This window comes from Mirounga angustirostris, unplaced genomic scaffold, assembly GCF_029215605.1.
Source record: "Mirounga angustirostris isolate CCGP_5_RB_7025 unplaced genomic scaffold, mMirAng1.0.hap1 SCAF_6, whole genome shotgun sequence".
In the NCBI taxonomy this organism is placed as follows: Eukaryota; Metazoa; Chordata; class Mammalia; order Carnivora; family Phocidae; genus Mirounga; species Mirounga angustirostris.
Window position 1 is genome coordinate 152,866,937 of NW_026991714.1, and position 14,179 is coordinate 152,881,115.

Sequence of the window (14,179 nt, forward strand, 5' to 3'; positions counted from 1 at the left end):
GGCTGCCACACAGACTGGCTTAAGGGATGCTCCACCTTCACGCCCAGCGTGCAGTCAAATGTTTAGTGTTCCTCTCCCCGCGGGGTAGCAACGATGCTCACCTTCTGCTCCGTTCTGGTCGGGCTCCACGTTAGGGCCTGACATCAAACTGAGTCGGGGGCTGGTGTGGCTGAAAAGGCGAGGAGAGGCGCGAGGGCAGAGGCCACCTGTCCAGCCTCCCTCCCGCCCCCTCGCGGCTGCTGGACGAGGACAGTTTGTTCTACGCGCATTTACCTCCACCTGGCGCTCCCACAGTCTGAAGCAATCAGAGCCGCGACCCCTCAGAGGCAGCTTGCACTTTGTAAGACATTGGTTTCTCCCTCGTGGGTGCTGGCCCGTCGGGCACTCCGACGGGTCACCAGGGGGTCTCTGGAGAGTCTCAGGGACGTCTGCGGGGGTGCCACGTGGCTTCTGAGGTTGAGGGGTTTTTCCTGGGAAACGGAAGTGATACTCACGGGAATCCCAGGATGGCCTGGGAACACAGTGGGCCGGCTGGGACCTGGGCCCACTGTCAGGCATGAGGAGAGCTGACAGTCTTGACTTAATGTTGCCTCATTGACTTCGCAAAGCAGCCCCTGGGGGTGGGTATCCCTATCCCCTTCACAGAGGCACAGAGACAAGTGGCCTCCCGAGGACAGAGAGCTGGCGTGACCTCAGCCCACCCTGTTCCCCTTCATGGCACAGCCGTGGGACCTGAGGTCGCAGGGCGTGCCCACACTCCTCCTGGGAGCTGACCGAGTGGGCTTCCCCGTGCCTGCCAGGCAGGTGCGGGGCTGGGAGGAGGCCGGGGAGCAGACCAGCCAGGGAGGCCCCTGGCAGGGGCAGGGAGGAGGGGCTGGGCATGGGGAGCAGAAGGCCATGAGATACTCCTCCCCAAACACCAAATGCCCGTGCAGCTCGGGCGCAGAAGTGTAAAGCAGGTTTGCAGGTGACAGGCTTTCTCTGCTCCCCCAGATGCACCCAGCTACGAAGGACATGGTCAGGATGGGGCAGAACTGTCCCTGCCCCACAGTTGCTGGTCACTGAGGTGAGAGGGGCACAGGTAGAGTGGGCCAGCAGCAAGCTATGGCGTTGCCCCTCCAGGCAGCCCCTCAGGGAGGCAGGCTCCCGGGGGAGACGAGCCGGGGGCCTGGGGCTGGTATCCGGCTCCACGCCCGGAGAGGCGACTAACCTGTGCCCCAGGGCCCTGGGCAGGCGAGAGGCACTGGCGGTGGACAGCGCCCCGAGGCTCGGGTCAGACGGAGGCCGGCCTGGGGAGGAGTGCCCAACCGCTGGGTCACAGAACTTAGGCTTGGATGCTTTTATTCAGCTATGCAGTGTCTTTAAAATGAATGCAGGAGCATGGAGACCGTCGACTGGAGACGTAGGGCCCCATTCCCCAGCTCTAACAAATCCTAACCCTTTGGCATCATTTTTTCAGATTTTCTTAAGTGTGGGTATCAGAGGCCCCCGGTCCCCTCCCCACAGCCTCCTGCCACTGTCCCCCTCCCAGGGGCACTGAGGGTCCTGGGTGGTTTCAGACAGGTGTCATCTGAGGTGTGGACGAGGGCCCCGCCAGGGCTGAGCAGGGGCCACACGGAGCCAGTGCCACCGGGGGGAGCCAATCCCCGCGGTGGAGGCGCCTTGCTCTATTATCCCGAGTGGTGTTTACCTGGGAACCTTGAGATTTACACATAAATCCAGAAGCAACGTTTACATCCTAAAATTTTATGCCAGTACCAGCCAGCACCTCGGCAGCTTGCTTGGCTCTGGGGCGTCAGCCGGGCTGACGTCTGTGGTTCCAGGTTGCCTGTGGGCACTGCTGTGTGGTGGGGCATCCTGAGAACCGACCGTGATTTATCCACCCGTTTTCTCATTCACGGAAATTCAATTATTCTCAGTTTTTCACATCACAACACACGTCCTGATATGTGTCCCCATGTGCACGTGGAAGGGGTTCTTTCTAACAGATATTTGCTCAGAATTACATTTTCGGGGCATCTTCAGCTTTCTCAGTTTTTGCTCAGTTGCTCCAAGACGAGCTGCACCATCACAGCCCCATCCTCGTGACGGCTTCTGTCACAGTGCTTTCCCGTCAAATGTAAATTCGGACTGGCTCAGTCTGGTGGCTTCTTAACTGAGTGTGCACTTCCCCTGTACCTGGGAGGCTCGGAAACTCATCGGGCTTTTGGCCGCTCATGGGTCCTCCTCTGTACATAATCTGTTTGTCTATCAGGCTTTGCCCTTTTTTCACACTAAACTGTTGAGCCTTATTTATCTTGGGCATCGATTGCTTGTGCTACGCCCGTGGCTCCTTGCACTTGAATTTGTTTATGGAATTGTCGATTGTTGGAAACGTAACACTGTAATGCTCCTGCAGCGATCCTTCCCTTCTCTGATTTTTGTTTGCTGTGGCAGATGTAAGAAATCTTTTCCCACCCAGGGTCCAGGATCCTCTCCTAAAAACCCTTGTAATGCCTTTATAAATCTGTCTGATTCCGTTCTACCTCTGACACAGAGAAACATTATTAACGTCATTTCTGAGCCTCGCTGTGTTTCTCTGGCTTCCTTTCTCCAGGTTGTACGGCTTGCCGACGTGCGCTGCAGGCTGGGGGAGTGCGAGCCCTCGGGACCCGGCAGCCCCTGCCTGTTCAGAAGTCTGACGGAGCCTCCGGAGACTGCGCGGGAGTTGGCGGTGGGGGGACCCCCTGCCTCAGAAAGGGAGCCTTAAACCCACACGCTTCCCTGACCTCTGTTCTCATTCTGAAGGTCAGCAGGAGCAGCTGGGTGGCTGCCAAGTGGCCTCTTTCCTCCACGTGTGGCAATGCAGTGCCGTGACCTTTCTCTTGCTGGGGAACAGGCCTCTGTCAGGACGCAGGATTCACGGTGCCAATTTCTCCACCCATTCTCAGCACCCTCCTCTTATAAGTGAAGCTCCTGGGCCCGAAGGCAGGCTGGAGGGGCCCCAAGCAGACGGCCTGTGTTCTGCAGCTTCTGCTGTTCGGGCCTTCCCCAGGTTGATCCCCACCTCCCAAGGTCACCGGCAACACCACGCTCAAGGTCCTGGATCACGTCTTTCAGACATACCCTCGTGTCTGTGCATGGAGCCCACGGATGTCACATTGGCGATGGCCCTGGCGCTCCGTGCCTGTCCCCAGGAGCGGCCTGAGCTCACCGTGTGTGCCAGGCACGGCAGGGCTGTGGGCGCGGGGTCCTCCTTGGCAAGCACCGCACCCAGTGCCCCACGGTTTCTCTAAACTCCTTTCCTCAAAGTGGACTGGTGTTATGTCCTGCCGGGAAGCCCTGTTCCTATCACACCTGAGCTCAGGAAGCCGAGAATGGCGCGAGACTGGGGCATAACTCGGACCTCACCGTGGCCTCGTCTTCAAAGGTGAAGGCAGATGCAGTGACAGTCCTGGCCCCGGATAATTCTGGGTCACCCTGCCCAGTGCTGGTCGACGTTCCGGCCTTTTGCATCAGTGCCGAGCGGACAGGGGGCTCATGATGGGGGTGGCTGTGTGGGTCTGTCTGCTTCCCTCCCATCAAGGACCCCCCTTGGTGATGTGTCCCTCAGGTGTCGCTGCCCGGTGATGCCACCACTCCCCCACTCCTAACACGTCAGTCCCACAGCACACTGACCCCCACCTTCCTGCATGCGGCTCCTCGACCTCTGTCGGTCCCGGTCACGCCATCACGGCGGTTATGTGTCTCGCTCGTGGCCCATCTCTGCACTAGAACGTGGACTTCATGAAGTCATGCCTCCTTCATGCCTCTGCTTGTCTGTCTTGCTCGCCACACAGTCACCAACACCTAGCTGGGCGGCTGCCCGTGGAGACAGCGCTCAGTAAATCCTGAATGATGCACGATGTGTGCAGGTGGGTCCTCGCAGGGCCCAGCACATGACTTCGGTCTGTGCGGTGGACGCAAACCAGGCCCTTTGGAGCTCGTGCTGGGGAGTGCGGGGACACCCCCTCTGCCTTGTGGGTCACAATCCATAAGGATGCAGACTTTGGGCTGCCAGCAGCCATCTTTCCCTCCATGTGGAGAAAGCCCAGCAGTGGCAGAAGCATTCAGAGATAGCTTGAGGAGAGAAGCAGAACTGAGGATGAAGAGTAGGGAGGAGGAAGAAAGAGACAGAGAGACAGAGAGAGACTGTGAGAGAGACAGAGACACACACAGAGAGAACAGTTTGAGCCCCTGAATCCAGCTGTGCCTGAAGCTGCCCTTAGAATTTCGAGTGCCCTGGTTTCCCCTTTGGCTGGGGATTTGGCGTCCTGGACGTCACGGTGGCCTGGCCCCGGGCTGGCTCTAGAGAGCTAACAGAACCCCACCCGACGGTGGACAAATGCGGAGCTGCACACAATGACCACATTTGTGCTAAAGGAACGACGCCGTTTCAGGCAGACCTCTGCCCCTCCAGAAGGACAGTTAGGCCGCTGTGGGCTGCCCCCATGCCTGGTCCCCAGCCAGCCTTTCCCTTCCATCCACAGAGCTCTGGCTCAGGGATCCTGCAGCTAAGCAACGTGAAGCCCCTGGGCCCCTCTCTCTTGTCACATAACCCTGGTGGGGTTCAAACTGGGGTCTATTCATGTTGATCTGTGGTCTGCTTCCTCCAGCCCTGAGATGGGTCTGAGACAGCATATGACCCAGTTCCAGCAAATGAGAAGCAGAAGTCTGTGGAATGCTATTTTTCAATGTACAGAATTAAATTTTGAAATAGCTTCAGACTGACACAAAGTTGCCACAGTCACACGAGCTCCTGAATGCCCTTCCCCAGCCCGTCCCAATGGTGGATCTTACACAGTCATGGTGCATTGGTCAAAAGCAGGCAGTTGGCATATGTTTAACACAGTTGACTCAAATACAGTTCTTACTTGGGTTTATCGGTTTTTACACAGACTCTCCTTTTTTTTAAGTGTTTGGCATATCGTCCTCTGAAGACTTCTCACATATACAGATTCAAGTCACCATCGGCACAGCCCAGATGCGGAGCTCTTTCCACCACTCCATGGAAGCTCCCCCGAATGGCCACGCTGACCCCGGGCCGCCACTGTCTGTTCTCTGCCCGTGTACCTCGGTCATTTCTGGAGTATTGTAGAAGTGGAATTGTATAGTATGCAAGCACTCGAGAAGCCCTTGGGTCCATCTGTGTTGTGTGTGCGCCATAGTTCGTTCATTCATCTTCATATCGCTGGGTAGCATTCCACTGCGCAGATCTACCAGCTTAGTTATCCATTCACTTCTCGGAGAACGTTTGGGTTGTTTCAAATTGGGTACAACTACAAATAAAACTGCTATGAACATGAGCTTTCAATTTTCCAAGGTAAAAACCCAGGCATGTGATTGCTGGGTCACAAAGTAATGTTGGTCTACCTTCACGGGAAACCACCAGACAATTTCCAGAACAGAGGCACCATTTTCCTCTCTCACCAACAGCATACGGGAATTCTAGTTTTCCACATCTGTGTCAGCAGGTGCTGTCCCCAGTAGCGGTTGATTTTGTCCGTCCTAGCAGTGGGAGAGCTCGTTTGTCCTAGAGGTAATTTGCATATCGCTCATGATTAATCATGTGAAACACCTTTCCATCTGCTTATTCGACATCCGGTCTCTAAAGAAGGGGTGTCTGTGAGTTTTTGGTCAAGTGTCTGCTCAAGTCTTTTGCCCAATTTCTGACTGGATTGCTTGATTTCTTATTATTGTGTTCAGAGAATTCTTTATATATTCTAGATACAGACTTGTCAGATATGCAACTTGAAAGTATTTTCTCCCAGTCTCTGGCTTCTGTTTCTACTTTCTTATTAATTTCTCACAGAGCAAACATCTGTGATGAAATTCCATTTATCAATTTTTCTATGGATTGTGCCTTCGGGGTCAGGCTTAGCGCTGGGTCAAGAAGAATTTCTCTTATATTTTCTTCCAAAAGTGTTACAGTTTTCCATTCTTCACTTAGATCTATGACCCATTTTGAGTGTATTTTTGTATAAGGTGTTTGGTACTGGATGCTTTTCAGATTTGCCTCCCTGATATATTCAAGAACGACCGCTAGATGGCCAGTTCCCACTCTCCTTTCTTTACCAGTTTTGGATATTCTGAAGATGTGAGGGCAGGAGGTATAGCAGCTGTTTGGGGATCATGAGGTGATATGCTTCATGGAGCAATACTGTGGCAAGAATGGTGGAGTAAAAGAACAGGAAAAGCCACCAAATTCAAGCTGGGACCTGGTACCTCCAGATTTCTTGTTAAAGCAAATGTCCTCATAATTTAAGGCATTGTTTGAGTTTTCTTCCACTTCCATTTTGACAGATGCCCCATCCTGGCCAGTGAGGGGCTTGGTGCATGTGGATTAGTCGTCACTTTTCAGTCCAAAAGTTCACATTCATAAGCCCAATGGAAAATGCCTGTCCTAACTAAACCCAGAAGGCGAATGAATGAAGGAAGGGGTTCGAAGGCCACAGCAACCAATTGTGAACCTGATACTAGCCAACACTTCAAAGTAAGAATGACAGATACGGGGGCGCCTGGGTGGCTCAGTTGGTAAGCGTCTGCCTTCGGCTCAGGTCATGATCCCAGGGTCCTGGGATCGAGCCCCGCATCGGGCTCCCTGCTCTGCAGGAAGCCTGCTTCTGCTTCTCCCACTCCCCCTGCTTGTGTTCCCTCTCTTGCACGCTCTCTCTGTCAAATAAATAAATAAAATCTTAAAAAAAAAAAAAGAATGACAGATACGCCAAGGGATGGAGGTAAGATGCTGGAGCTGTGCTTCCAGAGGGACACACAGAGTCCCCTCTAAATGACAAAGCAGAAGCCTGGGGTGGTCCCCTGGGCAGGGCGCCTTCTGCGTACAGCTGAGTTTGACTCTGCCCAGTGGGCTCCATAATGAAGTTTCAGTTTTGAATTCCTCGCCAGCTCTTCTTAGGACCAAGATTGTGGTCAACCCTGGGTCACTTTGGTGTTGCCGCAGGGACAAAGCCCAGAAGCCGAGGTAGAGTTTCCTGAGGCGCTGCTGCTGGACTCCCCACCCACATCTTTCAGGAGTGTATGTATAATGGATTTCAAAGGATCCAGGGTGAGTGCAGTCTTCGTAAACCAGGCTGCAGGTCCAGAGATGCTGACCAAGCTCACCGTGTGGTTAACGTGGCTAATAGGAGAGCGGTGGGCACATACCAATACTTGTGCAAATAGCAAAGCTGCTAGGGGGGTGCCCTGGGGACGCTGGCTCAGCATGGCGCTTTTCCAAAGACACAGGCCCTGCTCTCACAAGGCAATTTAGATAACTTTGCAGATTGGATGGGAATGCATTTTGAATATTAATGCTAATGGTGTTAAGGGTTCATAATCAGACTCCTGGGTCCTAATTTTAGACCCACAGTGTATCCGTGTGAGAGAACAGGTTGGGAGTGTCTCCAGCCACCGTCATGGTCGGGGGGCTAATAGCTCAGCTGTTCACCTTTCTGGCACCAGGAGAGCTTTGCACGGATCATCGAGATGTGAGAATCTCAAACGCTTACGAGGCAATCGAAGAAATCCTCTAAGTACCCAGAGTCTGTAAACTCCGAGTAGCTGCTGAGCAGGCCCAGCTCTGGCTCCCGAGAAGCAGCACTGGAGACGAGATCGGGGTTCAACTGATCTATCGCGCATGTCCCTCTTGAGACATGGGGGTGGGGGACGGAGGATGGGGCAGGAGGGAAAGTAAGCAAGACAGGTCTCTGTTGGAGAACAGCTTCACTGCAGTGAACCTTAGCAGCAACCAGGGGAGCGTTGCCCTTGCCCGGCCTGATGCCTGGAGCCTACACTGCGGGCCATGCCTCGCCCTCCCGTCCTCTCGCACCTCCCGTTCACGCATTCCAGACACAGCTTCTGCAGGATTCCTGCTGGTCACCTTTTAGGGAGGCTTATTCAGAAGAGCACTTGAACTAAGGCCATGATGGGTCCTCCTCATCGCCCTCCTCCACCCATCGGGCTCCTCTTTTTCTTGGCTAGCACTCTTCCTGGGGGTTGGCTTGGTGGGGGTCACTGGCAGTCATCCCTGAGGGGTCTGAGCCCGGGGTTACCAGGCCTTTCTCAGGCCACGGATGCCCTAGTGCCCGTGTAGAGCTTAAAGGGGGCATAGGGTGGGTACGTGCTCCAGGGCTCACCTGCGTGCCAGTGTTTCTCTCTGTTCCCATTACAGGCTCGGGGGGTGTTTCCAGGACGGATAGGAAGCAGCTGTCCACGCTGGCTGAAGCCGGCCGTGCTGGGAGTGTCTTCTTATCTTAGTGGATTTGCTCCTGCTAGAGGCTGGAAGGAAACCAGCTTGAAAAGTTTTGAGAAATGACAGCAGGTAAGAAAGACAAACAAATGATTATGACTCATTTTTAATGGGAGAATGAAAAGGGGATTTGAGGGGCTGCAGTGTTCCATGTCCCGGGAGAGTGCTGAAACCCTCACCATCCTGCACACCAGCCTCCCATAAGCCAGTGTCCCCCTTGGTGCTCGGAAGCCTCTTTCAGATCAAGAAAGAGATGGAAAGGCTGTTTCCTGCTTCTCCCTAACATCCAGCCAGCCAGCTAGCCAATGGTGATCCCATTCAGATGTGCTGGGCGATTTGCAGCCTGGTAAGGATGCCTCTGCCTCGTGCTCTTGAGGACGCCTCAGAGGACAGTGGGCTCTGGATGGGCATAGACAGAGAGATGGGGAGCAAGGAGCAGGGGGAGGGAAGGCCAGAGCCTGAGGTACGAGGGCAGCATGGCAGGTGTTCAGGCCCTAGACCTAGGTCACCTGCACAGTGACCAAGCTCCTCCGGCCCCAGGAAAGCCTCACCCATGGACTGCGGGGCACCCAGTGTCTGCAGGCCGACCCGTGGGGCTCCCAGACTGCCTTTGGAGGTGAACTTGGTCACTGTGCCCGTTGGGTGCACCTGCCTTCAGCAGCGTTACAAGGCTAGCTGTCAGGAGCCTCGCAGTGCCCTTCCCAAGACCCTGGGCATCCCTTGGGTCATGCTCCTGCGGAATGATGCTGGTACAGAAGGGACACTGCGTTCCCCAAGGAGTGACCTCAGCCTCCCCCTGTGGCTGCTCCCAGAGCAGCTGCGCATCCCACACACTCTGGGCGGAGTCAGGGTGGGCTTGCACCTGTCCCGGCCTCACTGCCATCCCCAGGGAGCCACAGGCCGCTCTAGGTTATGGGGGACCCATAAGGCACAACCAGAAGCTCACATCGCCCCCTTTTTCCTGCTGTCGCCATGGCAACAAGAACAGATGTTTTCATCTTCCTTCTTCACCTGCCAGAGCACCTGAGTGGGGGCGCTGAGCTGCTCCCGATCACCTACCTGTAATACTGCACTAATTATAGTCACAGAGCGGAATCACAGGGCAGGGGGCAAAAGCCAGCATCTATGGAGAGCCCGGTGAGCCAGGCCCAAGGCTGGTTCTCGTGACCCATGATGTCCTCAGATGCTCAGCAGGCGACCCGGCTCTAGGAAAGGCTTTTTCTGCAGTTCCCAGGCCCATGGTGGGCAAACTGCCATCCTCCTGTGCCCTGGGGGTGCCTGCCTGAGTCCAGAGCTGGCCGGGGTGCCCGCACAGAGACAGCAGGGAGGTCCCCTGCACGCTGGTGAAGGCCTATTCCAGCCCATGTCAAGCCATGGGCCTACGGCAGCCAGCCACAGGTACCTATGGTGTAGGGAGGGGTCACCACATCCTTCCTTAGGCGTCTCCATGGGATTGGGATTGGGAGGGAGAGAGAGGGGGAGCACCAGGAGGAGGGGGAAGGGAGAGATTTCTTGCTTGAAGTTCCCAGCTCTCAGCTTCTTGGTTAGCATCCTGGAGGTAAAGCTTATAAATGAGAGCCAGAAAGATTCCACACAAACAACTGTCAGATAAGGAAAGCAGGTAAAATTCATACCCTCACATGTGACTAGGAAAACGGAACAGGTTTTCTGTGTCTTTAAAACAAGTAAATATTCGGTACCTGCTCTGTGTCTGGCAGGTGCAGACCAGCTCTGGAGACGAAGGGCGACAGCAGAAAATACGGTTTCATCTCCTCCTCCTACATATTGTCTACGCCCTGGCAGAGATAGATGGACTTCAACCATAAAATATACGTTCAACTAATTAGTAATCTGACAAAATTATGCAAATGGCCACAGTTGGGCTAGAACTTTTTTTTTTGCTTATTCAGTTTTTTTCCTGTTAAACACCAAGATCAGTCACAGATTAGTTCCAAGTTATTGTGAAGCCCAGATAAGTCTATATTTTTTCCTCCTTTGCTTTAAGGCCCATCTCAGGGTGATTACACATCAGAAAGAAAGAAATTTGACCCCAAAAGCCTTCAAGTCTAGAATGAATATTCATGGAAGGCTTTCTTCTGGGGCCATGAGGACAAACTGCATCGTGTGTCACATAGTGACACTTCTCTGTATCATTAATCTCCCCACAGGCCCCAGCAATGCGGGCAGGTGCCCCCAGAACCCAGTCACTAGAAACATGCCTCTCAATAACATGTCCCCGACCGCTGCCCTCCTCGCCGCCCCAGTCCTCCCAGCCAGACGAATAAGCCCTATATTTCCACGAACACGCAGAAGCAGAGTGCGGTCTGTCATCACCACGGTAGGTCTGCACTCTGATCCCTGGGGGTCCCTGGGGACACGGGCTGTGGGGACCCCAGCAGCACACTGTCCCGGGCCACCACGGGCTCCCAGGACGTCCCCTTGACAGATGGACGTCCTGTGCCCGGAGCCTCCATCAGCCGGGCTGGGGCCAGGAGGCGGCCCAGTGCGGGTGGCAGCTCTCACCGCGTCCCGGACACCAGGTCTGACGGCCTCCAGGCACAGCGACCTCGTCCACAGGGGCCACCGACAGGTCGTAGCTCGGTGGCCCCACAGCCAGTGTGGAGTGTTGGGGGGGAGGCTGGGGGAGCTCCTGAGACCCATGAGAGCAGGTGACGTGTCCAGAAGCTGCAGGGTTTGGGTAAGAAAGTCAGTAGTGGAAGCAGGAGTCCTGGTCCGTTTCTGCCCTCCCCTCCGTGGGACACCGGCCTGGGCAGGTGTTCTGACAACATCTGTGACAAGTGTGGGCAGTCCCTACCTGAAAGAGCACAGGTGGCAGGACAGACGTGAGAACAGCTAACAGAGAGGGAGAGTCTGGGCCCCGCGATGACTAACTAAAGCCCGTGGCTCACCAAGTATACATATGGACCATGTGGAGGCCAAGGGTCCGTGGGAGCCACTGTGGGGGTGCTGGGTGAGGGGCAACAGGGGGCTCTGCACTTTCTGCTCAGGATCTGTAACATTTAAAACATACTTTTAAGAAGTCTATTAATTAAAAATCAAAGACTGACCCAATATATTTACAAGCATGTTGAATTTTGTTTCTTATTTTCATTAAAACTGCTATTAGCTCTCTTCCCCTACCTGCTATAATTTGTTCTATTTGTGAGTAAGTTTTTAAAATGTTCACCTACATAAAGAGAATACATCCAAGGCAAGAAAGAAAGAAAGAAAGAAAGAAAGAAAGAAAGAAAGAAAGAAAGAAAGAAAGAAAAAAGTAAAGAAAAGAGGAGAGGAGAGGAGGGGAGAAGAGGGGAGGGGAGGGGAAGGGAGAGGAGGGAGAACAGGCTGCACTAAGGAAGAGCCCAGAGGGTTTAATTTGGGGGGATATCCTCACAGTACACCGGGGGTCGTGTCTGTATATACATAATTTACCCTTTATCTGCATCCAAAAGTTAATTTGCAGTGAATTACAGAAGGGGCCCCAAGCACAGAAAGGCAGGAAGAACAAATGGACAAACAAAGCAATAAAAGCAGGGAGGAAACACGTATTAAATACCTAAGATAATCAGTTATTGTAAATAAGCCCTATATTTCGTCCAGGGTGCTGCAGGTGTTCACGGTCACCCCACCTCTAGGACGGTGTTCAGCTGGGGCCCTGTAAAGGGTCAGCAGTGAAAGTCAGTCCAAACGCTCAGTGATGAGAGAACGCTAAGCGTGTCGCTCTCCACGGATGGAGTGCAAAGCCATGACCACTGCGATTATGCCTTTGAGCTTTTTAGGAACAGGAAACAGATTTATTACAGTGGACGAAAAAAGATACTTAAGAAAACTAGGTATGCAGCCTGATTTCAGAGTCGGAAAGCACAGCCAGTGGGAGTGAGTGGATGACAGGGACAGGCTCTCCCTGCGCTTGGTGGCCTTGCCAACACAGGGTGTCCGAGGGGCTGCTGCCACCGACCGTCCAGCCCCGGCCCCCAGCCCCCAGCCCAGGAAGCCTCGCGGCTTGGTGGCTGATTCAGTGTCAGGCGGGAGGGGGTTGCCAGGTCTCTGGCTCAGGATGCGGGAGCCCGGAAGCCAGAGGAAGTCCAGTAGGACATAGAGGTGGCATGAGTCTCAAAGGGACAAAAACGGGAGGCTTTCGAACACTTGAGTCTGAGAGGTTGTAGGTGAGGCTACCTGGTCAGTCATTAGAATTTCGGGTCCAGAACAGAGAAAATGGCAGACTCGGTGGCAGGGGAAGCCTGGAGGGCCTCCTGGCGGTGGCCTCGGGACCTCAGGGGACGGCGGGAAGGCCCTGGGGGACGTACAGACGACAGTGAGGGGGGCTGGCCGGACATGCGGCAGCGGGACCAGGACGCCGTGGCATTGCGGACGTTGGGGGAAGGAGCATCAGAAGGAAAGCCTGGAAATGGTGTCAGATGCCCCAGAAGATGGAGGAGAAATGTCCACACATGGGCTTTCCCCACGGTTGAAGGCTCTTGCAGGCGTCAACGTGAGGCACGTGCGGGGACGGACTGCCTAATGCAAGAATTACCTTCTGGGAGGCTCGTTCCCGAAGGAAAGGAGAGGGGCGAGGGGAACCAGAGCTGGGCACCTGCTGCGGGGAAGAGTCTGCGACAGAGGCAAGGGGCAGGAGCGCCAGAAGACACTGATGCAGAGGGCCGGGGTGCCGTCCCTCGGGCATGACCAGAGCAGGCTCCAGGTGGGAAGGACGAGGCTCTCCCAGAAGCAGGGGGCAGAGGGCCTGGCAGGAGGGCCTGCAGTCGGATGCCCGGATACTGAGGGTCCGCAGAAGGAGCCCCATGAAGCCACACTTGCTTTCATCATCCCAGAGCCTGGGTGGGGCGGGGAACCCAGGGATGTGCTCACACACTCACGTCCTTTTTGTAAAATTTGTAAAAGTTCTGCCACTCTCCCCCTGGTGTGTCGGTGGTGGGTCAGATGTGCATATTATAGGATCCAACTAAGGAAGAGTTAAATTGGAAATCATTAGCTGAATGAGCCATATTTGTGGACTTACAGTTTGCTTCTGTCCTGGTGCAGGGCTGGCTTTGAGGAAGTCTACCTTCCCATGTGATGAGTGCTCAGGTATGCGGACACCAAGGTGCAGGGCCAGGGTTTGGGACAACGTGACTATGGCTCATGGCTCCCAGCACTGGCAGAGTCTGGGTAGTGGAAGAGGAGGAAGGTTGGAAATGTACAGAAATGGAAGCTAGTCTGGGGGTAACTCCCCCAACCACCATATGGGTAAAACTGTAAGACAAGAATCAGCTTTCATGGACACCTAGTGAAGAGGGGAGTTCTGTCCTGTCAGGTTATCCTCACTGACCGAACATACACAGTAAGAGTGTGCATATGTAAGTATGCCATAGATATATGTTCTCTATCTATCTATCGATAGATGGATGATAGATGATGGATGGATGGATAGATGGATAGATAGATGGATAGATGGATAGATGATAGATGATGGATGGATGGATGGATATGTGGATAGATGGATGGATAGATAAATGGATAGATGGATGGCTAGATGGGTAAATGGATGGCTAGATGGTAGATAGCCATCTATGGATGGATAGATAGACTATATTCACTCTCTGTACATATTCAATTTCATATAATTTCAATAAAAATAATTATGTACATAGTAGATATATACAAACCTATATATGAATAGACAAGTGTCTATAATTATTTTTGACTGAAATAACATGACATATAATTTATCAAAATTCCTCTTCTATAGGACATGAATTAGCAGGACTGCAATCTACTTGTGTAAAGCCTCATTATCAACCGGATATGTTGTATTCATGCACTCACATAAAACCACTGGGAAAATAGCTACACCTTCTGCTTATTCGACAGGGAATGTTTACACCAGTGAAGCAAACAGAAGACTCCTGCCACGGG